This window comes from Symphodus melops (assembly GCF_947650265.1).
Source record: "Symphodus melops genome assembly, chromosome: 3".
NCBI classification, from domain to species: Eukaryota; Metazoa; Chordata; class Actinopteri; order Labriformes; family Labridae; genus Symphodus; species Symphodus melops.
The window spans coordinates 13,738,660-13,763,402 of record NC_136693.1 but is presented as its reverse complement, the minus strand read 5'-3'; the positions used below and the strand labels follow the sequence as shown (position 1 = coordinate 13,763,402).

Here is a 24,743-nt window from a genome sequence, read left to right as displayed (position 1 = left end):
ATACATCCTTTTGGAAACAGGAGGGAAAAGAAGCACTAAGATGTTGAGATGTGTGTTTGTGTTATGAAGTTTCATCGTGAGCTGAATTCTAGGTCAGAGGATATTTATCTGTCATTATGAATATGGAGGAATAATAATTTATGAGGCCTGCTGATAATAACCATAATTTTGAAAGGTGCAGCTGACATTTTTTTCAGTACTTTTTTTTTTTATAAATGAACAACAAAAATAAAATAAGATTATTCTTGCATCCTATCAAACATTCAGAGAACCCCTTGACCCTTTCTGAATAAAGCATCTCTCTGGAGATTTGACACACATCTCTCAGCACAGATCTGAAGACAGCCATGAATGTTGTTTGCCCTCTGATATATTTTTAATATTCAGATCATATCAAATATGTCCTCTTTCAATAATTGATCTATCTACTTGCAACATAACACATGCTGAGCTTTGGCATGTGATATCTGTGCCCCAGTCAGTACATCTTCTTGCCTCTTTGCAGTATGATAAGGAACGCTCAGGCTGCTGGCTGGATGTGATGCTCTTGGCCGGGGGATACATCCCGGGCGTGCTCAAACGAACCCTGTGGCCACAGAGTAGCTGTCAGTGGGAATAAAATACACCAGTGATACCGCACTGGAAAAAAAAAATATGAGTAGAATTCACAACTATTTAAAAAAAACTGTATTTTCAAAATCAGAGTCTATTTAGCAGTTGTAGCAAACATCTAAGATTATTTTAAATACCTTATACCGCATGTAAGTATCTTGTTGGATGGGAATATTTGTGTTTTTTAAGAAGCTCTATGTATTTTTTTCAATTTAAAAGGACAGCAGCAATAACGATATTGTGCCAACAAATATATTGTCTTCGAAAAGGAACACAATGTAACACAAACATATCAAACGGAGTGAGTGTTTTTCATTCCATCTTTTGACCAACAGCATCTCCTGTGGTGGCTCATTTCCTTAGTGTAAGAGGTTCCCACCCTCCATCGCAGCCAGGCTTCAGGGGGGCACGCTGGAGAGAATGCAAGATGGAGGGAAGGAGCAAAGTAGAAGAAGGGAAACCACGCTGGGCGAAAGGAAATCTTCCATGTGCAGAAGCAGAGTGGCTAGAGGACATTTCACGCTAATGGCGGCCGGGCCAATTGAAATGACTGCAGCGCTGCATGATTTGAAGGTCAGGAGACAGCGGATTATATTCCAGTGGTCGCGTAGGGGGGATTGGAGGAGTAAAATGGTGCCTCCCCACCACACTAAACCGCCCCTCCTCCTCTTCCTCTCTTGAATTATTGCAGAACAGCCAAGATGAAATCAACATCGCACCAAACCCCACCTTTATTTACGCTGACACACACAGCACCACCATGAAACACGTAGCATCGCTCAGGTCTCTACAGCTCCTTTAATAATCAAATATTCTGCTTTGGAAGATTCAAAGGCTCAGTTTGTGAAACAGAATGACAAAACAAACCCCCTTGCCCCCTCTACAGCACGCTATTGCAACTATTTTAAATGATATTCATGCTCTTTGGAAGTGCTGAAAAACAATGCATCATGTTCAATAGTTTCAAAAGTAAACACAGTATAATCAAATAATCATACTGTTGATATTGCTAGTGAAGGCCAAAGAATAAACACGCCTTTCAGTAAACTGGCAACGCTCTTATTTTTATCCTTGGAAAGGCATCATAAAAAAACAAGCTATTAGATTTCCTCCTGTAGAAATGAGTGACGCTGAAAAAGTGTAATATATGGTCGGGCAAACCGATGTGGTTGCCAAAGTTAGTCACACATGAAAAAAGCTTGAAGTGATTATGCACATGAGTGCCGTGATAAGTTCTTAGAAGATGTGGAATGACCATACGTGTTGAGGACACACATTGTGCAAAGCAGGCCAACATTATTACAACATGCTTTAATGCAATGCATATTCAGAACTAAGGCAGAAAAAGAAGCTCCAGCCATGCATGCAAACAAAAATAAAAACAACAACCAATGAGGCTACAGAGATGTCAAGCAGAATTCTGCTTCTCGAGGCTGTGTGTCTTATAACAACTCTCATTAACCACTGCACATTTCTCTGGACTTCTGAACTTTCAGGATCGGAATATTGTAATTATGAATCAGGTTTACAGATGCACCTGTTATGAGTCAAATAGAACAATGTGTGTCCATAACAGTCGTGACAGATGCAGCTATCTCCAGTGTCAGAAAACACTGTCTGTAAATACTTGCACACAGCATCCAATCAGAGCTGCTCTTCCACACTCACAGCGCTGAATTCGTCCTCTTATAGGAGGAAAGTAGATGTCACTCGTTGTGAACTGCCAATGGAGGAGTTTGTATGGTTGAAGGAATGAAAAGCTCTTACTGCCCATGCTGCCATTCACACGCTGACAAAAGCTTCCTAAATCAAATCTCAAATATCTTTAATTCTTCAAATATTTTTTGCACCATGTATTATGCTCAACACTGAACAGAATGGAAAAAGTACTTTTTAGAAAATACTTTAGGATAGAGAGAGAACCTTGTGGAAACATAATGTGTCTAAAATATTCTTCAATCAAAAAAAATAAAAAAAATCAAGATAGAAAGACGATTTGATTCTACGCGTGTGGCATTCTTCTGCGAATTTGGATTAGTCTGTAGAAAAATATATTACAAAGATTTGAATTTCAAGTTCATTCAAGACTGCACCATCAAGCAGGGTTTTGTTAACTTTGAGATTTCCATTCTCAATATTTAGTAACGGTAAATTAATCAATATCTAGTAAACTAGCAAACACTTGAGAACTTCAAAGAAAAAAATTAACAGATAAAGTTTGATTAGAAATTGCTGCAGTTTTTGCTTTGAAATGAGGCTTCTAAACTTGAAATAAAACTTAAAGTTGTTGGCTTCATAAACAAAATAAAAGGGAGGTTAAATTAAGATAGAACAGAAAAACAATGCACTGCAGAAAGTACCTGTGCATTAAATTTGATCTATTTTCAAGAGGAGGAATGGAATCTTAAAGAAACCCATTAGGATAGCAGTACTGACACAAACCAGCACAGGTTTTGCCCCAGTCATTCGTTTTTCATGAACTGTGTTCTGGCTTACAGGATGTGGAAACACGGACAGTGATGGTGCTAAACTTGTTCCCCACAGCTAGCCAGTGTGCTTGTTAAACTCTAAAGGAGATAACACACAAGCGGGGTAGCCCCGTCAATCCAGTGCATGTTTGAATGGCTGACCATGTTAAGCTCTTAAAGCAGGCTTTAATCCAGGATTTTAGGAGAAGAGCTAAGTTTGGCGTGTTATCATGGCAAGGCCCAGACCTTAGCTGGAGTTCAATCACTATGCAGGAGCACTGACAGCCTCAGTCACAGACATGACGAGCACTGCACCTAAACTGAAAGAACAGACAAGCTCATGACACATACAGTGAAATCCTTAGATTACAAAGAATTCAAAACACTGTTTTACCTGCCATTTGATTTATGCTGATCACAACCGCTTTTTTGGTTTAATTAAAAATTATTCCAACTGTTTTTGTGTCACAAGAAGCAGGAAATCCCTTTTTACCCAGCTACAAGAGTGAAATCCCTCATCTTAAATGTTTGTGACACTTTCTAGCAAAACCTGGGCAGGCCTGTGTGACCTCTCTGACCAGCCTCAGTGCTAGCATCATCCCTACACAGGCCCGACCAGAGCAGAGAGCACAACAGAGCCTCCTTCTGCTCTGCCAAACTCCAGATCAGCATAGGGCATCCAAAGATGAGCTTTTTAGATAGTTGTGCAGACAGACTAAACACATTAAGGGGAGAGATCTCCTGGCCATGCATCTATAAAGGTAGGAATATACTTCTTCTTTTTTTATCACTGGCATAAACAGACATAATGCAATACAGCTGAAGCAAGCACAAAGTCACGTGAAACAAAAATACATGCAAACACACACAGACACACACACACACACACACACACACACAGACACACACACAAACACAAACAGAGAAATCCTAGGGGGCAGTCATAGGGCTCAGGCCCTGGCTTAGGGCTAGAGCAGGGCTTAGAACAGGGTGTGCTTGCTGGCAGATGGGGGATATTAGGGGCAGTGTGTTGACTGATATATCTTCCTGCCCAGTGTAGGACCTGACTTATCATCTGACATATGAAAAAATACCAGAGAGGCTGCGCAAAGAAGAAAGGAAATTAAACGAGAGAACAGGATGAAGAGAGGGAACATACCAGCGTGGAAGCAGGATTCTGTTCTGCTCCTCATCGTCACTCACACAAACACACAACATGGATGCACGCACACAGTCAATTCAATGTGCATGTCAGGTTTAATTCATGTTCCTACTTGTATTCTGCTTGTGTCATGAGCCCAACAGGAGCTAAAACACTGTAGGGATAATCCTGACTACACTGTTAAAAATAGTTTTGTCCGCTTGTAAGAATATCTTCTACTTCCTGTTTGAGATTTATGGAGCTACTATTTGGAACGTCACTGTGTCAAATGTACTGTTTTTATTGCATTGCAGAGAATATAAAGACACGTTTGGATATAACAATTTTTACAAGTTAGATTTAAAGTCGTTATAAATGTTGGTCTCAGTGCAGTCAAAAAAGTAATGAATAGCCTATTATTTTATGTTGTGTCTTTGGCTTAAAAATCACACAAAGTGGAGTTTTGATTCATAGGCTGAAGAACAATTTGATGCATACACTGAGTAAGCTCAAAGTTGAATGGTTTATATAAGCAGAAGAGCAATTGGATGTTACTAATCTAGAAAGGAGTTCTGTACACAAAATGTTTATGCAAAAGTTGTAAAGATTTTCTTGTAACGATAAAACCTAAGACCACAAAATCCCTGCAATAAAAACCTCTTTCTTCTGAAACAGTTTTATAGAGACGTGGAACTAACTCGATGGTCCCTTTTGTGGATTTGATTGTGTCTTATTGAAAGATGTTTCCACCTTTTTTTTTCTATTTCTGTCAAATGTATGTGTAGCAAGATTTAATGTCTCTTTAGGCATTGTCCCCTGATCCAATTGAATTTTTTTTCTTTGTATTGCTTTTTACAAACAAAGAAACAGCCAAACACTCAAGCTGCATTTGGCTCTGAAAGTTAAAAAATTTACATTGTAAAAGTCTGAACCCGCCACAATAAAACATACTTCATATTTTAAACACCTGCTCTCCATAACCATGTCAGCAGCTCTGGGAGGACATGTGCACAACACATGTCCTCTCCACACAAAACCATTTTTACAAAAATTAACACTTAGGAGTTTCTGTGCATAAAAATCAAGTTCATGTCTGTGTTAGTGTGTGTTAGTAAGAGAGTTAGTTAAAGAGGGGGGAAAGAGAGGGAAAGGGACTGTGTGTGTGTGTGTGTGTGTGTGCGTGTGTGTGTGTGTGTGTGTGTGAGAGAGAGAGAGAGAGAGAGAGAGAGAGAGTCCAAATGGATTTCAGCACTGGAATAAATCACTGTCGCCACAGAAACAAGCTGACAGCTGTGATGGATGGCTGAAATTTTTGTGTTGATGTCTTTAGTATTGCTGACAATTTGGTAGTCCCGGCTTTTCCACTTTTCCTGTGCTTGCGTGTGGCTAAACACATCTACATGCTGGCACATCCCCAGAGCTAGACACAGTATTTCACACCTGCTCAAACCTTGTTTTTGATTTAAAAAAAAAAAAAAAAAAAGCATTGCCAGAATTTTACAACATAACTATATATAAATTATAAATGTGGAACCAGAACAAAGTTAGGAAAACAATTAACACTTTTGTTTTACTTCTCAGTAAAACACTTTAAAGATTTGATTTGACTTTGCACACAGAAAGTTTCAAAAGATGAAATGATTTTCTAGAGTATAACCATGTTGTGAATGAAACCATGGACAACTAGTTTGTGTGTGTGCTGTGGTCACATGTTCTTTTTTTGCACTTGTATACACTGACCATCCAGTTTGGTAAAATGTGGCCACATGACACAGTGAGAATAAGGTTTGTTTGCAGCATAAACTGTGTGTCTGTCAAAGTGTGCACTCTTTGTGTTGTTCACTCAAATTTGGCTTAAAAAAAAACATAGAAGTAATTTCTGCCTTTTTTCCCAGTATAATCCCTATGTGCTCTTATCTTGCCCACTCCAGTATGACGGGGCATAACCTTGGCCCCATCCCTAAATATACAGTCATCCACTTTTTGACACACAGCATTAAAGCACATACACCGATACTACACACACACACTCACATGCGCACACACACACATTTGACTGTTGCAGCATGACTCTCAAAAATAACTCAAATCGAACTCGAACATGATGCACTGCATATAGAAATCTATACATCCAAAGCATAAAGTTATATAAACATCAGAAAACTATACACCTGTACACACACATTCTCTCTCGCTCTCCCCCAATCTCTCCCTCACTCACTCACACACAAAGTAAAGAGTTGGGCCGCTCTAAGCCAGCCCCCCCACATCCAGTGTTTCCATCTGCTCTCACCTGGCAGGATCAAAAGCAGCACACTTCCCACAAACTTACAAAGAATCAATACTTTCTCCAGCAAAACAAAGCAGCCACAGCCTCAGCCTAAGTCCCAGCTCCACACTAACTGTACTCAAAGTCCTGTAGACTGAAAGACACAATCCACAGAGCAGGAATTAGAAAATATTTTACTAACCTTACTGTCTGTTTTTTCCTCCCCTTTCCCTCCTGACGTCCAATCCCCCTCTTTTTCTTCTTCTGCTGCTTCTTGTCCTCTACACCTCTAGTCTGAGTAAGTCATGCAGGAGCTGCTTCCTGCTTCTGCTCAGCCCTACGCCACTGTATTAGTCTGATTTCACACTCTGCAGCCTAGCCTCTTGTCCTGAAGGGGACGGTGAATGTGCTGCTTATTTAGAAGCTGGCGCGCACTACCTGGGCTTGTAGGCAGCTGTTTAAAGCACGAGGCAACATCCAGGGTGCATAATACCCCCTCTTCCTTCCTTACGCACACACACACACAGACACACACACACACACACACACACACACACACACACACACACACCTTCCCTCTCACTCTCTCTCTTCCTCTCGCTCAAACACTCATGCACACACACTCACTAGCTGGCTGACTGGCTGGCTCGCAAGATAGGCAATGGTACAAACACACGCACGAGAAAAGTGAGACACACACACACACACACACATACATGCGGTCTGTCAGAGGTCTCTCTACCTTGGCTGGGATAGCAGGCAGTGTGAGAACACACACACAGGCACAGTGAGCTGGGCTGGCTGCTCCGTTCCCTCTCCTTCTCTCTAAGTGTTTAGAAGACAATTTCAACAAGGGATTGCTCCCAATCTACTAGGGTGATCCACATGGATGAGTTATAATATGCTTGCCACTCTCCCTCTCTCTTGGCCCCCCTCTTCTTCTTCTTCTTCTTCTTTCTCTGTTCCTTCTCTCTCTAATTCTCTCCCTCTCTCTCTCTCCCTCTCTCTCTCTCCCTCTCTCCCTCCTTCACTCTTTCGCTCTCATGCTCGTTGTTTTAGCCTATTATCGAGCCGTCACTGCTCTCAGTTCAGGAGGAAAGCCTTTCTCCCCTTCTTGGGTTCTGTATTTCTCTCTGGATGTGCATGTGATGGGGCCACAGACTGACTCCACCTGAATGTGTATTAGTGAAATGCATTATTTATTGCAAAGCTGCATTCACTCTTTTTTTTTTTTTTCTCTGATATGTCAGTGGACACGAGGGGGAAGGGAGGGAGCAGGGTGGTGTGGCTACAACAGCAGCGGATGGGTGTATTTGTGATGTGTGTGCGTGTGTGTGTGTGTGTGTGTGTGTGTGTGTGTGTGTGAGTGTGTGTGTGCGCGTGTGTTTTGGGGAGGCAGGGGGTGGGAGATAGGAGGGAGGGAGGGATAAGGGGTCAGGATTTTGGATGGAGGGGATCTAAAGGGAGGTGAAAAGAATACATAAGATATCATTTTAATATATTTATTTATTCAGTGACTGGGATTGCCTTATCATCCAGGGTGCTGCTTAATGACATCACTGCCGGCTTCTCCAGGCTGTCCCAAATCGTGCAAACACACAAACTATGTTTGTGTATGTGTGTGTGTGTAAGAGTAAGAAAAAAGGTAGCGAGTGTGAGGTGTTGATAAAAAGTGTGACAAAGAGAACACAATATTTTAGAATCAAATATATGGCTTAATTGTGTAAACAATATGCTCTGCCTAAAAAATAAATAAATACAAAAATCAATGTATTTAGAATAATTACATTAAAAAAGGTATAAACATTTACATTAACTAATTTGTATTCATTGTTCACAATATATATCACACTGTTTCCCTCTATGGAGAATATACAGCACTTTAGTTTGAAAATCCAGATTCAAATATAAGATGAACTATTTAAAAAGTGTTACATTTGCTTTTCTCTTAAACTTTTGAAATACCAGATTGTTTAGCATGTTATGTACTGTGTTACTCTTAATCTATAAAATATAACTGGTTCTTAAAAGCTCCTTAATTACACTTAGCAAATCATTAAAAGGAACTTTTTTATTATATTATCTGAACAAATTAAGTCACTTCAAAAAGTTGACATTTACAAATAAAGCAGATGTATTGGAACTTAAAACTATCTGAACCCCCTCTATTTAAAGCAGCCATTTGTAGATCTTCAAGTGGATCAAAATAAATCCCGGAAATAACTCCTGATCTTTGTGGAAGCTGTCCCAGTTTTAAAGAATGGTATGAACATATGCATATGGTGTATATCTCGCAGATAAAAATTACATAGATGACAAGTTGTTGTTTTTTTCTGTGTGCAGGATGACAGCAAGTGTCAATTAAAACATATTTAAAAAATATTTGTTTACTAACTAACTTTTAAAAAAAAAAGATAAAACATATATTACATTGTTGTAAAAAATGGCAGCCAGGAAAATACTAAATCCCCAAGCAATGTGTGTGATCCCAATTCTTTGAGACCATATAGAAAGATAGAGCAGGATTGGCCAAAGGTTGGTCAGCGTTGGCCTGAACTCAGACGCACACAGGGGAGGGGGGAAGTGACTGTGTAAACTGGAGTTGCAACGCTTGGTCAACAGGCTGCCGCAATGTGGACCCATGGGGGCAGGCTGCCGAGCCGGAGTCATGACTGCAGAGTGGACCCCCAAGACTATGTCAGCACTATCGGCCTCTCCCTCAGCAGTAGAAACAGACCAACACAACAGAAACACAAGCATCCAGCAAAATCTATCAGGATGAAGGTTGGTGGCCTCTGCTGAATACAAAACATTTATTTTTCATGGTTAAGCTTAACTTTGACAGATTGAATGCCGCACATTAACGCTTAAAAAAACGAGAATCTGATTAAACACAGTTAGTCACTCAAGAAAAAAGTGAATTGTTTACAAAATCCACAACTGACATTTGCAAGATCACACTTTATTTCAAAGTCATCTAATTCATTCTCATGCAGTTAACAGCCTGGTCTTCAGCCACAGGATGCCCATCTGCTACTGCTACCAAAGGAAATGATGTGGCCCAGGGCCCAGCCAGGCCATTCTATCACCGCTATTAGGGCTTAAGCAGAACTGCAAAATGACTCCATTGGCATTAAGAGTCCATCTCAATCATTTTAATTCCACCATAATCATGAGACTTTCGAATATTATTTTTAAAAGCCTTGGTGAGGAAAAAAAAGATTTTCATTTCCTTTGCTTAACCACCTTAAATTGTGAGAGAGACAGTGAATAGAGGAGAAAGTGATACCTTATGAGACAGGGAAAGAAAGTGATAAAGAGTCACCTCTACCCCCCCCCCCCCAACCCACCCACTATACTTTCACCACCAGCCACCCTCACTCTGCCACACACCTACTGCATGTCCCTGCAGCATCTTTGTGCCAGTCACAAAAGAGAGAGACTTGAAACATCACCAAGAAAGACAATTAATATTAATGTTTTAACAATGTGGCTGTTGAAGGAGCCTTCATCACACGTCTGTCATGACCTCCACAACCTCACACCCCCGGCCGACCAATAAGTATACTATCCCTGCTGCTTTCTCAGAGCCTCGCTCAGTGTGCTTCATTTCCCACACTTGGAACCAAAGAAACGCCACCAAACAACCCAAGACTTAATGTTTCCTCCTTCATCCTGTTTTTAAACTTTCAATTTTCCTGAATAGCATTATTATGTATTATTAATATCTCTGAATTATTACTCATTTTCCTCTCAAAATGGAGTGCTTTAATTCACATTTGAAGTACTCATCAAGGCGGTGCAGCGAAACGAATGTGGAAGGATACATTATATTTGCAAAAATGCAAAGGGTGAATTAAAAATATATAGCAATACTAAAATATTAACAATTAATTTCAAAAGATAATTTGCAGAAAAGAGGAGAAAAAGCCTTTTCATGACTTCTGTGACTCTCTTTTCTTTTTGAAGTCAACCATTTGTGATTGTACGTCTCTGAATAATATGCAATTATCATGTACTTATCACTTTTGCATCAAGTACACTGAATATTATATTTCCATTATAGTATGTTCACGTTCATGGCACAAAAGGGGGACACGGGTGCAGCGTGGCAGAAGTGATGCAGTGTAAAATTCATGTCCAATACAGAATCAGTTAGAGCCTCTGTAAAAATGAAGGAGAAAAAAACGTACAAAATAAAAAAAATCAGGTCCAAACATTGTAGTTTGAAGCATCTCTCTCTCTCTCTTTTTTTTTTTTTTTTTTAACAATAGTGAACTCTAATTCACCCTTGAAAGCGTGACCTTGAGCTGTGTGACAGGAGATAGCCGCGGCATGAAGACAGGACGCCACTTATCATCAAGGGACGAGGTGGCTGTTTAATTTCACACTACCAGTGGCTAAAACCCCTGTTAGTGTGGAGCTTCACAATGGCCGCTACGCTGGGGGAGCAGCTGTCCTGGTGACGGGGTGTAAAAAGGGAGGAGGAGGTACGGTTGGTGGAAGGACAGCAGAAAGAGGAGGAATGGTGGTGTTGTAACAAGAGTGTGTCTGACCCCACGCGCACACACAGAATATCAGCCCCTCTTGTTTTACTGCACAAAACAAAAAAAACAAAAACGACCGAAATCAAGACAACATGGTCACTTTCACATGTTTATGGTTTAAGACCAAAAGAAGCAGGATGATAATGATCACTGGATGGACAGGAGGTAGATGTGGGAGTTAAGGTGCAGCTGTGATGGCGGCAGATGAGAGGAGAATTTTTGTAGCGCCGTCCACGCTGCGGAGGCCAATATAACCAAGAGCCCAATTGCTTTCTGAAGAGCTTTCTATTGTGTGCCGTGATGAACTTGAGCTCTGGCCTCCAACCTGGGGGTCTCTCTGTCTAATCCTGAGTGCCCCCGGCTCCTCTTTATAGCCCCTCCCTTAAAGCATGCACAAACACACACACACACACACACACACACACACACACAAACAGACATTATACACAGCCTTCATCTGACGCCTGACATGACTGCAGGCTTGAACAGTGACCAGCGCCTCCCCACACAGCTGAATATAAAACACAGTAATGAGCCGAGCGAGAAAATGGCTTCCCTCTCAAACATGGCTGCTTACTGATGGCCAGACGCGAGCCTGCAAGAAAAAGGTCACCTCACTCATTTTTTTTTGTACCTCAATTCCCCTGTTTTTTACTGCTACTGCTGTTTTTTTTTTTTTTTATTCAATTCCTCACCCCCCTTTTTTCATATCCTTCCTCTCTTGCTTACACATTCCCTCTCTGGTCATTTTCCTTATTTCGTATTCCAATCTAGGCTTATTATTTGGGAGACAAAGGAAGGGGATCTTGGGAAGAGACAGGTGGCTGCCTCTGAGTGATGAGAAAATTACCAAAGTGAAATCCAGCTCCTATAAAACTATCCTACATGGAAAAAAGGAAATAAAAATAACCATGTCCCTCACTATTTTTTGGGTACAGCTCAGCAGTTAAAGGAGCACCACCCCCTCCCCAAATCACACACACACAAACACACACTCTTTTCCCTCCCCAGTATGATTTTAAAATTCCCCACTGAGCACCGCGGTCCAGCAGGATATATTCATTTTTCCTCCCGTACACCCCCAGTGTCATTTTTCTCAATTTCCTCCATCGGTCGGTTGTGCACAGAATGTTCCGAATGCATTTTAAGTGCTTGATTTCTATTTTCATAATATCAGAACATCAAGTTAAAGAATATAAATGTTTATTCAGCAGAGTGGGGAATGCGTGTGTATGGGTGCAGCGGCTCTTGGGGGACAGAGCCCGTGCTAAATCAGTAAATCACTCCATCTGGAAGATGAACGGCATGTTTTGGAGTTCATTGCTTTTCGTCTCGGGCGAGTGGCCGGTGCAGCGGCGGGCCCAGCAGGTCGGAGCGATGGTGTCTGCTGATGTGGATGGTTACAGAGGGATAATGAAGGGGTGACCAGGGGTTTGGGCCGTGTTCTGTTCACCTTGTCCATCCTGCTGTGAAAGGAGCGTCTGCAGAAAATGGCTATTAGTCCATTCTCGTTTCGAGCCATCATAAGGGCCGCTGTCTGCTCAGACTGAAGTGCTGCTCCAAAAGTGCTAAGGTGTGAAAATGGTCAAGGTTTTGAGTCCTTTGCAACTTTCATCCTTTTTCATTCTTGAGTTTGAGTCAGCAACTTATTGGACCGTTCCACTGCTCACTATAGAAAAAAAAAACACAGCCCCTGGTGTTGTTAATCTTTTTAAACCTATAGTGCTCTTTATGACTGACGGTTTTCTCACCAATACCTGAGTTCATCCAGTCGCACAAGAATGAATTATCAAAACAAGTTATCCAAAAGACAGATGACACAGTTAGCTTATAGCACAACTGTATCAGCCTCACTGCAAGTATTTATTATGTATTTGATTTTTATGGCATCATGATGCTTAGGCCTTATGTGTTGTTATTTTGTTTTGTTTCAGAGTTAAGCTTGGCATGGCAATAATATTAGAAAGGCCATAACTTAACCATTTAAAGGGTCAAAGTTAGGACTTTTTTATTGTAAGAATAAAATGTAACTACCCTTTTGCGTGACTGTTAATTTAATCAGATTGAAGATAAGACTTTCCAACACCTCACTGATACGCAATTTCTGTTACATTTTAAATTGCTAACAAAATGTTTTTTCCACACAGGACAGACAGATTAGAGATTTTCAGCGACCAAATGAATTTGCGCCAAACTCCCTGCTGATGAATTAAATGTTTTTTCCCAAATCTATTAAACAATAACTTAATAGAAATTTCTTTAGGTTGAAAAAAAAAACCCTGCATTGGTCCAAAGATTTTTTGTTATACTGGTGTATACAAATAGCAAACAACATCTCACAGTCCATAATGACTTCAAATCAGATTCTCCCGTCCATGTCACCAAAAGGCGCCTGCTTCCACACATGATGCTTCCAAACCAAAAACTACACGAATGGATGTTGATAGTACCACCCTCCTCACCTGCACCTCAAACTGCAAAGTGAGGCAAAACAAATTTAAATAAGTTGATAGAGTTTATCAAAATGACAGGCAATTAGAGCAGCCCTGACCATGGGTTTGCATGCTAAATGAGAGTCATTTAAGATGAGGGAGCCATACATGTTATATAAAAGAGAGAGGGAGAGTTCTGCAGCTCCATTTTGATCCTGGACAGCCCTGAATTAAATATCCCCCAAAGTCCATTAAGGCTAAACAGCCGCAGGAAAGACTTTGTCTCACCGCAGAAAAATGACAGTAAACTCAGGCAATCATGCCGCCAATCAATTATGTATGAATTATATTTTTCTTAGACTGTGTAAAATGTCTTATGTTAATTCTCCTAAGTATACATAACCCATTATTTTCAAGGGACCTGCCCATATGCACGCAGTCTAAATCAGTGTTTTCTCTCTCTAAAAGATTTATCAGCCTCATGCTGCCAGCTGAAATGAAAACACTGAGTCTGACTTGTGATACCTCCACATCATCTGCAACTGCGGAGGCCACAGGCAAAGCTAGGAGTGCTAATAACAAACACAGCTGTAAGTCTACCGATAAACAACATCCCTAAAATGTCTTTTTATATCCCTGATGTGTTCCTCATTTACAACGATGTCTAAAAGGCACAACTAAAACAAACTAAGAAAAGACGATTCTCAGTAAAAAACCAGTTGCACACTGGGGTGAGGACCATTGTCATCGTGTCAGTCTCGGTGTTGACGTTGTTCAGACATACATCCTGTAAGCAACACGAGGACACAGAAACAAAGAGAGGGAGGAGACACCGAGTGGCTGGAGTGAGAGGTTGGGGGGGGATTTGCATTGGCCTGACCCGTCTCGTTCACGGGCCTGTTGAGCCGGAGACTGGTGGAGTCCCTGAGGCCCCCTTTGTGGCCCCATATCTCTGATAATGACCTCTGACTCGCCCCTGATAGTAGGAGACAGCTATTGGCAGGCTGGCTGACCAGTGTGAGTGAGGTGTCAATAATTGGTCTGGTGTTAATAACGGATAACATAATGGCATCTATAAACCGAACACACACTTCAAGTGCAGAGCGCGTAAACCTCCCAGAGATTCAATTAAGAGTATAAAAACTGCAAAACAAATAAATAAATGTAACCAGTGAGCAAATACACACTTTCATTCAGTGTTAATATCTGATTAAATCTGCATTAAACTAGATTAGCCACAAGCTATTGACATAGAGAGATATTTACACACTCACACATGCACAAACAAAGTGTCTTCCTCTCTTCTTTCGACTTCACTGACAGTTCCTGATGATCTCCAGCAATAGCCCCGCCTTATATTACATGCAACACAATCCACCCTTGCACACTAATTTGTTTTCTTTTGCCCTTTTTCTGTGTCAATGTGTAACCGAGCCCCTGAACACATACAAATTTAATATCGCTAATAGAATCATTATCAAATTTAGATCAATATAAATTTAGCCCCAGTGCCCATAAAAGGCCGCAATATTGAAATACAACACTGTGTGTCCTCTTCCATTCTTCCGCCTACATCTGACGCTCGCTGCCATCAGACATGAATTACCCGACAGGCACATTACAGCTAATAAGAGTCGCACAAAACAGCCTTTATTAATGCATGAGAGAGTCTTTGATCCAGGAGAAAGTTTCACAGGGAAAGCAGTAATCACTGCAGCTCCGACAACAACAATGAGATGCTCCTTTTTACCTTCAGAGAGTCACGATGTGTGGCTGAGGTCAGATCAACCGGAGACTGTACGGCATGTCTTCACAAAGTGATACAATGTGTGAGGACAATCACATTGTTATTAGTTTTATTTGATTGAAATTCTAAAAAAAAATGCAACAGATCTTGCAGCAATTCGTCACACACGGATATTACTTATTATGGGTATAGTTAGGATGTCAAGTCAGTGTTCTTACATTTCTTTTGCTGCACTAAATTCTAAATAAAGGCTGTCATGACTTCCTGGGAATGAAATTGCAAACTAAAATGCCATATAATGCTCCAAAGAATCAATGTAAATTTGCACTTTTGTAAAATGTAGCAATTTGTGCATAGCTTGAAGTTAAATCAATGCATTATATACAAAGTGCCCAAATTATTCTTTTCTGACATGGAGTCAAAAAGACCTTATCTATAACTACACAAAAAGATCAGCTTGACACTTTCTGTATATTCACAAGTTTCAATACCAACTCTGGCTAAATCTTCCTGTCAGCCATACATGCAAAGTCTCTTATACATTTTTTCAGTGTTCAGTGTGAAGGACCCCAAAAAAGTTTACTTTCCTGATTCAACAGGAATCAATATTCTGAAAGTCTCTCCATCCTCTCAGTAACAGTATTAGACCCCATCACAAATGATCCATTGGAGGAAAACGTTGGTTTAACTTCGATTCCAATCATCTGGATTTTGACAGAGCCTGTCACATTATAAAGTCTGAACATAGTTACAAGAATTGCAAATGATACCAATGATTGAATGTTATTGAAGTGGTCAGCAAGCAGCTCATTCCCCACAGAAAGCCCCGGGGCCTGGAGGTGGTCAGTGGGGAGCAGCTTCACAACATCTCACTGAAACACGGTGAGAGGAGGTAAAGCAGAGGAGAAGACCCCCCCCCCCACACCCAGTTTGAGAGATAGAGGTGCCACTGTAAATTTATGACCTCACTATTTAAGACCAATGTAATATATTCTCTGTTCAGCCGGGGACCTGCTGTTTATATTCCATCCTGGCATGTTCCCTCAAACCTGCACACAGTGAGAAGAGCACACACAAACAATGTCTCACGTCAAAACAACCTGCTCTAACACTCAAACTTGAAGCGTCTCTTCCACACATCGATAGTCAATGGTGTGTGTTTTAATGTAAAACTTGTAGTTCACTTTGAGACCAACTAAAGTTAGTCTTAGTGCCATAAAAATGCACAAAGTCAAAAAGGTCATTTTAGAGGAAAAACAAAGACATTTGGGATGTAAATAAAAGGAGAAGAAGAAGAAAAATTAAAAGGCACTTCCAACAGCATAATCATCGTCTCACAGTCAGAATAAATTAAGAGAAAATTAGTTTTTCAATCAAATTGAGTTTTTTGAATCATGAAGGACATTCTTGCCAGGTTGACCCACATAGGTATCAGGACTCGTTATAGATAACAGTCCTCCAGAAGTAAGAAGTGTTTTTCCTACATAATATTAAAGTTTAACGTTTAAATATTTTGAAATTAAAGCCTTTTGTTGTAATTCATTTTTATCAGTTTTGCAAAGCTCAGCAAACAACTAAATACTTTCCTAAACACTTTCCTCATTTGGACCACAGTGCCAAGCATATAAAAAAGCTCGTTCATAGAACACAATTTTTTCTCCATCTGAACTCCGAGGCTGCACTGAACATGTGAGATTTGGGTTTTTTAGGACTCGACTGCAGGAGCATGCTAATTAACCTAAGAGGTCAAGGGTCAAGTCTGGACAGGGACGCCATCCCAAACGGGCCAAGACAAATGCAGAGTAACATCTGCTCTCTGTGCGTCACACAAAGCTGTCCCCTCTGAGCCGTCTGACAACCCCTGAGAGCCTGGGAACGGCTCAAAGTCAGGGGCAGCTTCTACAAAAACCAAACGCTGACTGGACACAGCAACAGTCTCAGCCTGTGCAAGGGGGAAAGTACGTTATTTTTCCAGCCCACTCCCAAACTATATATAAGTGCCACAATGATATAATGTACATAAAACTAGTCACTTAAAAATCGAACTGGACTAGATGTTTTAAGTTGTTTAGAAGAAAAAAGGATCAAAGTAAAAAGAACAATGTTTTTTTCAAGGACTGTGACGATAGGCCTGAAGAGCTTCAGGCTTCCTGCCTCTGAGAGTTTAACCAAGGCTGAGGCCAAGCTGCTCAGGGTCAAGGCGTGGTAACCTTTTCAACATGACTACCATTCTTTGAATATGCATTGTACTGCATTACACACAAGCTGCCCCGATGACACAGAGATCACCCCAGTACACTTTACTCTCTTTCCTTGGCAGCCGAACAATACGCTTGAAAGGACCGTCAAATGATGTCAATAGTTGGATCAATACCGTGGGATGTCTCCGTTTCCCCTGCAGCAAATGAAGAGCATTAAACGGATCCTCCTGGGCAGAGCTCTTACACACTTCCAGGAGCAACAGTACGGACTGAGGGACAGCAAATGAATGTCTTCTCTCGCAGACATCGCCCCATGCGCACCACATTTCCCCCCGTCTGTCTAATGTGCTGCTGATCTACACCTGCTGGGCCCGGGGCTGCATAGGTGTATGCTGTACGCTGACAGCATCCATCACTCAGCAGGCCTTATTATTGCCATTTAAAATACATTTAAAACGACTCGCTGGAGCCACTGTACAACCCTGCATGGATGCAATGATACTGATGCGTTAGTGTGAGGAATGTTTCACAGGAACCACTCGGTTGGCGACAACTTGGAACATTTATGCTCTATTAAGTTTTGTTTCTGTAAGTAAGCTCAAGTATTTGAATCAATCCATCTCTATTTAAAGTTATTCAATCAGTTGTTGTTTGTTTTCTCTTGCAGATAAGCTGAATATTAAGGTGGCAGATGAGAGTAAGATTGCTGTAAAGAGTTCCATTTGGAGGAAAAGGGTTGCAGTCAGAGTCAATGTAAACTAAAAACACGTACGAATACAAGTAATATGTGTTGCAATAGGAAAAAAAAAATAGATATAGATTATAGAATCACGCTGCAAATACAAAATCAATGCAAAAGGAAGAAACAAACGTGAAAGGCTGTTTTGCCTTTGCAGAGATTTGTCCTTATCAGCCACCATAGTATTTCTTCGAATGATGCCAACCCCATCTCAACAGCATCTTGATGTCAGCCGGCCCCGGCCAGCCCATTGTCGAGTAATCTGTGTGACAGGACTGAGTTTCACAGGACTGATACATGCTCCTGAGCTCTCAGGTGAGCTTAGTAATAGACACAGTCACTCTAATTCCCCTTCAATTCTCACCTAAAATTGAAAGCTGCCAAATGCAGCCTTAATTACATACTAGCCAATCAGAGCTTAAGTGTAACCTTCTGTGCCCCCCCCCCCCCCCCCCCCCCCCCCCAAACCCCAATCCCACCCTCACTAACACCCTCCCCTTGACTCTATCCTTCTCCAGGAAGAATGAATGAAGTGTGTTTCTTTTTTTAAGGTCTACACATACAGTATTTCTCCACCCGAGTAAACAGGTCTGGAGGATATGGGACAGATATATTATGTACATCGGAAACAAGTGTGAGATATAAGGAGCAAGCTGCTTGGTCAGCACAGAGGGTGCTGATAATGCAAACAGATCAAGGGACAAGCAGGATTATGGATCTACCCTTGTGTGTAACTGGGCAAGGTGTATTGACCCAAATTTAATTATTGTAGCCTCCGCCCATTCCCCTTTGTGTCCCCTTTACTGTGACAAGCACCTAATTCTGTACCATGAAGCTCTTAATATCCGTACATGCCATTCTATTTAGCTTACACGTATAATATCTGAAAGTTAACGCGCACATTCATATTGTAAAATGATAAAATAAATAAATGATGGTCCCAAAATCAAATATGTCATGTGGAGAAATACTTTTTGTTGAAGATTTGTAACTCCCTTTTTTTTTTTTTAAATCAATTTTGGTCTACTATTTTAAAGTCATCTCCTCTGGGGCAATCGGATACACCAGGGAAGTCTGAAGGCAACCACAGTAGACGCGCAGCGATTTTCCATCCTCTCTAATCACATGATCAGGGTGTCGGCACAGCATCCTCAGCGCAGGGAGGGGCCAAGCAGCACACAGCTTACCACCATTTTGTGTCGGGTACCTGGCTTCTTTTGTGTGAGTACCTGGCTCATTTTTTACCTGCATAAGAGCTAATATTTCACAACAAGTCGAGATGTTTTGATAGGGTGCGCTTTTTTTTTAAATTAGCTAAATGCATGATGGGCACCTTGCTGACGCTGCGTTTAAGCGGATGTTGCAGACGAAACATCACAGGGCATCGTTGCACCCCCGGCTGCAACCCACTCTGGATTTCATGTTGTGTATTTTTCCACCTCTCCTTCCTCGCTCCTGGCTGTGCTCCCGACAGACCCCTCTCCACCCTGCCATCCGATGTGTGAGGCACATATGGTGCAGCGAAATTGCTGTCTGTGAGAGCATGCCTCTGCCTGTCCAGACTTCATCAGAGGGATTAAAGAATAGGATGGGGGGAGGAAAAAAAATCAAAATAAAATGATGATAGCGGGCTGTGGCTTTCCTCTCTCCCCCTCGTCCCATCCCTCCTGCTCTGTTTTTAAGTAGAAGGGAACATCAGATGACAGAGGAGGCTCTCTTGCCGGGGTGCAATCGTTTGCAGGGAAGAGGTTGCCCGGTCAGTGAGCCGTACTGGGTTTATTTGGCTCTGACATGGGCTCACTACATAGAAAAACCACATTACAGACAGTCCTGTTCCTCCCTCCAAACAGCTGCTGAAATTCTCTTCCAAGCTCTGCTCAATTAAAAGACACCCAACTCAGAGGTGCAGCAGTGGCTGTCTTTTATGATTACTTAACCATTCATCTGTCATGTCTCCTCTTCTTTCAAATAATGTAAATAAACAAATGTTAGATGTGTTGCAGAAGGCAAAGATTATGTGTGTTTAGAGGTGGGGTGTTGTATTTTCAGAGTTAGGTATTTTGGGGGCAAGGAGAAAAGAGACGGGGGGGAGATTGCAGGATATTATTGAGTAATGGATGCCACATCAAGCCCCTATAGAAAAGAAATCCCAACTGCTTTCATCCAGGCATGATATGGACTGATCAAGGGAACGGGTCATTACTTGGTTTCCTGTTATTACAGAGGAAAAGAACATAGTTATTGGTATGTTTCATATTCTGTAAGACAGCTATTACAGAGCATTTCCTCTCTGGTGTTCCTTTTTAGCCAACTCTCTCTTCTCTTTTATGACTGAACATTGCAATCAGGATGAGAACATAAGATAAACATGTTGAAATTGAATCAACAAATGAAATGACCAGCAATACTGAATCTAAAAATGACAGGTTTTTTTTCTGATAAAATATCGTAAAAACCAAGGCATGAATCGACATTTCAAGAAATGAAGGTAACTGAGGGAAGAATTCAGATTGTGAAAAGAATATAAATTCAAAGACACCCTCAAAAGCAACAGCAAGTCCAATATGAAACACATAAGGTCTTATTTTAAAGTGTGCATGCAGATGTGGTTTTACAGTGATCCTTCTAAAGGATCCTACTAAGGGCTGTATTGTGAAGTTTATTATCGGATTTGCCAGGCACCACATCTGCCCCTGTATTTGAGACAACAAAAAGGCAATCTTGACATCTTGCCCAACCAGCAGATAATATTTGCTGTTCAGAGACTGGCTTTCTTTTGTTCCACGTTGTTATAAACCCAAGACACTTGAAATTTAAACCCAGTTCAAGAAATATTATTTGCCACAGGGCAAGGTAAATCTCTTGGCGGGGCCTTTCAAAGGGTTGCCCTGGGTTTGTTTACAATTGATCTTATTTAAAAGTGGATTTTTTGTTTTACTTTTCAAAGACATTCTTTCTGGCATGATCTTTTAGGTCAAAGGAAAGATGAATGTTATTTCTTCAATTGGAGCAACAACAAAAAAAAAAAAAAAAAAAAAGGAAAAATAATCAGAAGGCAATAAAACAGAAAGGCACTGTTGCACTACTGGTTCTTCCCTGGTCTGGAACTTGCACATGCAAATAGAAAACACATGCAAGATAACATCTCCAACGGCTGCACAGAAAGTTGAAGAGATACACCCATGGTCAAAGAGCAAGTAAATACATTCAAACTGCCTGATTTTTCTTTCTGTCTTGTGATTTACTGAAACATGGGAAGCATCGTGAAATATAGAAGAGAAAAATATTAAATCCTGCCACTTTTACGTGTGTGTGTGTGTGTGTGTGTGTGTGTGTGTGTGTGTGTGTGTGTGTGTGTGTGTGTGTGTGTTTTATGTCTGGATGTCTGTCTGCGTGTCAGTGTGTGCCTCATCTCTGTGTGACTATGTGGAAAGAAAATATTCTGTTAACTGCATAAAACAGCTGTTTCTCTCCTTGTTTGACTCTACACTTTTTATTCACCATGAGGAGAAAACCTCAGGGAGCAAGTGACCGGACAGCTGACCAATCACCATAAAGCATGGGGTGGGGGCAGAAAGAGAAAAATGGAGGAAGAGAGGAGTGGTTGAAACACCCCCTTTGCCTGCCCTATTGAACCAAACTCCTTCATCTTTGACAGTTATTCTATTTTAACTAAATCAGTGCTATGAGCTCAGCCAATGAATCAATATTGATCTCCATTTTGAACATGAACTTGAACATGTTTCAGCTTACTCAAACTTAACATGGGGGGGGGGTGTCTATGGTGTGCAGGGAGGGCCATGAAAGAGGGGAAGCGGGGACACTGACTGAAGTTAGCCAGGAACTATCCTCCTGGGCTGGGAGGGTTTGTCTCCTGCACAGACAGGCCAGGCAGGAGGAAGAGGAGGAGAAGGAGGAGGTGCAGGAGGTCACAGGCTGCGAAGTGAGTTTAAAGCTTGCCGTTCTTTGGGACCGAGAAGGACAAGCAGAGTGCAAAGCAGCGGGGACGGCCCAGTAAAGACCCCTTCATCTGGACTACACCTGGGGGAGTCCTTGGGCCACCCAGATAATAGACCGCACAATAGATACACAACTCACACACACACACACACACACACACACACACACACACACATACGGTCATGAGAGTTATGTTAGGCTTTTTTACATTATGGAATAAAAAAAACTACGTGTATATGCAGTTCCATAGGAGAGCATTAAACAAGGTAACAACTCAACTAACTCTACACGAGGAAAACATGTGTTTCCATTTTACATAGTTAATATTGACACAACACTATTATTCAAAATAAGTTACACTTTTTTTTACTGGTTCCCACTGGTTTTGACATTTCACATCTATAGTGATTTAGACTCAAAGTACATTCTATGATTATTCCTACATTTGGCCAAGATGTTTTCTGTTTTCCAAAATACTTTCCTGTCCTGTACTTTTGTGTTTGTTCTGCATAATACAAATACAGATTTATTTCTTCCAGGATTTCCTTTTTAAAATGCTCATTTGAATTGATCTACTTGTATACAGAGTGCAGCTACATTTGCATCATGAAAATTTACAGCACAATAAAAAAATCATTTTCAGTGAAAGTTAGTCTCAAGCAATCATGTATTTCAATCCAACAAAAACAGTCCTGTTTTGCTATAACATTTTAACAGTTGGAAAAGGTGCAAGGGACTGTGGAAGCACTGCAGCATAACACTGAGCCTTTAAAAGGCCCAGGCCACTGCTAACATTTTAAATTACATCTCTGTCTATTGTGTCGTGCTCGGGCTTATGGGAGGGTCCCTGGGGCTCCTTCATTTTCCCAGAAACTCCCTCCAAGGATCTTCAGTTTAACATGCCCGGTTTGACTATATGATCAATAGTTGTAAATGACTTCATCACACCAAAGAGGCAACTTTCTGGACAGAATTGGTCCCACTGTTGCAAACTGACAGGCTTGTGCTGTGGAGAAGTCCCGTCAGTATAATAGTGTACCATATCTGGTTTTTCCCTAGATTTTTACAATGTACAATAATAATTAAAGTTGCTGTAAAATGTATTTATATTTGCAAAAAAAAAAAAAAAGTATCCATAGCAAAATTATACTCTCGCTGTTTTTCGGAAAACTTCCTAAAACAGGATTCTTGCGTCAAGTTGCAAAAGGGGAGTGATGTGCTAAGCTACAGTAGCTGTGGTGAGAGGTGAAAAATCCCCATTGATATGGCACGGCCTCTCTCCACCTCTTTTGTTCTTAGAGGATGTGGGGTGATGTCAGTTCACTCCCAAGACTCCCTAAAATGCCCCCAAAGCCTGGCCGGCTCTAGAGTGGGAGTGTGTAATCGGTCCTGGCAGAGTGCTGGTTAATGGGGGGCACAGGGCCATGGGTTGGAGATGTATTCATGTGCGTGGCGTGGCGCCTGGACCCAGGGTGACACTTCTTCATTCCTGCTGCCTCAGGCCAGGATTAGGACTGCGGCCAGCCTCACAAAGCCAGCCGTAATGCAAAATCATTTTCATATTAACCTCGTCTCTCCTCTCTGGGCCTGACAGTGGACAGGCCTCCGCTCTTTGGTGCTCAAATTATCCTCAATTACTGGGGAAAGGCCAGGCGAGGGGACGTCACCTAACCTTCACCATCTGTTAGGTTCAAAGCGTTAGCAGTCGGCCTGCCCGCCTGTCTCCTGCCTCCTCTGACCTTTCCGCCTTGGCCAGCTCATGCTCCATACGCAGCACACTCCCCAAACCCCCCCAACGGTAGACCCACCCTCTCTGGACACAGCTGGGAAGTGCATGTGCACACATCACATTATGGGGGGAAAAGGTTATGTCACGCTTCTTCAACAAAGATGAATATTCAAGAGTGGGCACAGACTAAGGCCAAAGCTGTGTCAAGACATGGGTTAAGTCAGTCTCCAACAGATAAGTCGATGTATATTTGAATTGAATGCTGCTTTAATTATGTTTTGATATGAAATCAAAATAATAATATTCAATATGAAATTGTCTTTGTTCATTTTTGTTTAGTTTGATGCTGTAACACCGAAGAACTCATGTGACTGAATATAATTTAAGAACACATTTTATAAGAATATTCAGGCTTCAAATATTTCTGAAGAAGAAAGTCCAATAAGTTAAGCTTGTTTACTAGATATTTTTTAGAAAAATGCTTGTGCTTATATAACACAACATTTTGATTTTGTTTTAGGACCTTGTTAAAATATAACTTCCTATATGAGTGCTTTTTCTGACTTTTCTCTTACATACACAGCAAAAGTTGCTTTTAATTAAACATCCAACTATATTTGAGAAAGTGCTTGTGAAATATTGAAGAGCTCTTATGTCTCCAATAGTGAATGCTCCTCTTAATAATGCAAACTGTGTTTTCTGTTTGTTTGGAGGCCATGTGTTTTAGCAGTTCCACTGTGTCCATTTGGATTTTCCAGTCTGTCTGGCCACTCAGGAGGCCCCCTTTTCTCAGGTCATCTGGCAGGACCCGATGGCTCTAAAATAACTTTTAATAAGTCTGCTAAATAATGGATGGAGTGTTGGCTAAAATCAAGCTGAGAGGAGCAGTGCAGAGGAC

The 24,743-nt window shown here is 41.2% G+C and overlaps 1 protein-coding gene across 3 annotated transcripts in view; it reads right to left on the bottom strand.

Annotated features, from left to right (window-relative positions):
* zfhx3b (zinc finger homeobox 3b) overlaps positions 1-24,743 on the bottom strand; it is a 272,318-nt gene that overhangs the window by 187,827 nt on the left and 59,748 nt on the right. For 2 of the 3 annotated variants that reach the window (XM_079340132.1, XM_079340135.1), the window contains exon 1: positions 6,693-6,959. The exons of the other annotated variant lie outside the window; for it this stretch is intronic. The gene's annotated coding sequence lies outside the window, so the exon portion shown is untranslated. Of the gene's footprint in view, positions 1-6,692; positions 6,960-24,743 lie in introns of those variants that run through there. 3 annotated transcript variants of the gene reach the window in all.